The sequence below is a fragment of the Coffea arabica genome, chromosome 7c (assembly GCF_036785885.1).
Source record: "Coffea arabica cultivar ET-39 chromosome 7c, Coffea Arabica ET-39 HiFi, whole genome shotgun sequence".
NCBI lineage: Eukaryota > Viridiplantae > Streptophyta > Magnoliopsida > Gentianales > Rubiaceae > Coffea > Coffea arabica.
The window spans coordinates 25450764-25452698 of NC_092322.1; the positions used below are offsets into that span (position 1 = coordinate 25450764).

General features: G+C 35.9%; 1 long non-coding RNA gene across 1 annotated transcript; it reads left to right on the forward strand.

Moving 5' to 3' along the window:
• The first annotated feature begins 537 nt into the window (after nucleotides 1-537).
• LOC140010747 (uncharacterized) lies at nucleotides 538-983 on the forward strand. Its single transcript, XR_011817859.1, has 2 exons — nucleotides 538-614; nucleotides 836-983. It is a non-coding gene; the product is annotated as an uncharacterized lncRNA (long non-coding RNA).
• Nucleotides 984-1935: the final 952 nt, after the last annotated feature.

Below are 1935 nucleotides of genomic sequence, written 5' to 3' on the forward strand. Positions count from 1 at the left end.
GTATATTATTTTAATGCCCAAATTTATTCAAGATGAATTGCTTATCGTGATTTTTATTGTTATATATATATATATATATATTTGGATTATCATATATTAGAGTTTTAGAATCGAATAAGTTGAATTTTCAAGTTCAAATGAAAAAACCCTTAAATTTGACCTTTATACGCGCGCGTGCCGAAAAGGCCCCGACAGGCACATTAATTTGATTAATTGGAGATTTTAAGAACATGATATTAGACTACTAGTAATGTTCTATTAATGTACTAGGGAAATTACCTCAGAGGTTTAGTGCACAAAAGTTGCAAACGAGCGCGAAAATTGGACACGCGAAGACCCTAAACAGACCTAGCATGAGTTGACACTTATACTTAAAGGCACCAATTCTCTCCACTTTCATTACAATACCTGATTTCATTCTCTCTCCTCTCGTCACTCTCTATTGGGCAGAAGATGGGAAGAAAAATCTAGCCAAAATCCTTACAAAATTACCTCAATCCACTTCCAAATTTCATCATCCATTAGAGGGCTTTGATCGGGGGCTGTTCATCGGTTTTCTTGGAGGAATTTCGGTCAAGATTTCTGCTCTAAAGCTGTCCAACTAAGTTTTTGAGGTAACTCACTCACCCACACTTCAATCTGCAAAATTATAGCTCAAATGGAGCAAAGGTAGCATGGGTTTGCAACCTATGGTAGAATTTGGGTTGATTGGTTGAGTAATTATGTTCTTGCAATTTCATGACATGCTCGAGCGTTTGAGGATGCTTATTGGTGGCTGATTTGATGAATTAACATGTTTTGGTTGCTGATATTGTGCTATGTTACATGTATATAGAATGATTGATGGAATGAAGTTGGAAGAAAGTTAGAAATTTGGAAAAGGTACTGTCTGAAATTTCTGACTTGCTGCCGACTTTCTTGTTTGCTGCTGCCCTGTAATTTCGAAAATTTTCTGGTGCAAATTGAGCTTCCAAATTGGTGTAGATATGTTGTGCTATGTGTATTGTGGTTGTCTACCAAAAATCAACCCAAATGGTTGGTTAAATTTTGAGTTACAAGTAAAGAAGCAAAACTGGAACAAGCTCCAGAATTTTCTGACCAGCAACATTTGTGTAGCTATAACGTTTTGCTCATTGATCGAAATGGACTGCCATTTGCAGCATTTGAAAGTAGACTCTTAGAGCTTTAAAATGGTACCAAGCTCATTTTCTAGTTCATCCCGAGCGACTCGTGGCGAGTTTTGAAAGTTGGCTGCCTGCTTATTACTGTTCATCCGAGACTGTCCAAAAAATCCATTTTTCTGCTTGATTTTGAACCACGTATGTCTGGATTTTGGAAATGATTTCTTCTACACAAATATAGCCTTGTAAACCTAGTTTCTAAATCCACCAACCGTTTTCAATTTCACTGAGAATCGAGTGAGATACGGCCTAATTAGCAAAGTGCATTAAATCTGGAAAATTTCTGGAAAGGCCAACAGTCCAGGAATTTTAGTGAACTTCAACTTTTTATTTCTTCAGCTAGGAACATCGGAATCGAGTTCCATTTTTTTTATTTGAAACCTGGATTGGAAATTTACATGCATATCAAATTTCAAAGGCTAGTTTTGATTCTATGATTTTTAGCGAAATTCCAAAATTATTGGGAAAACTTGGACTGTTTTGACCTATCTTCAATGCATAGTAAACTTTCTTGGAGAAATTGACTTGTTTCTGATTTGATTCTTGGAAAGTGACCTTCTGCAAAGTTGTTATGCTTCGAATGAAGTTTTTGACGGTGTAAAATTTTCCATTTTTAGACTTTCCGAACTTCCGGACTGATTTTTCCAAGAATGACTCGAAAAGTGAAAATTTCCAATTTGGACCTAAATGTTTTTTTAAGGGCCTAGGCTACATTTTTACAACTCTTAGAGCATTTCAAACCTATTTTCATGGT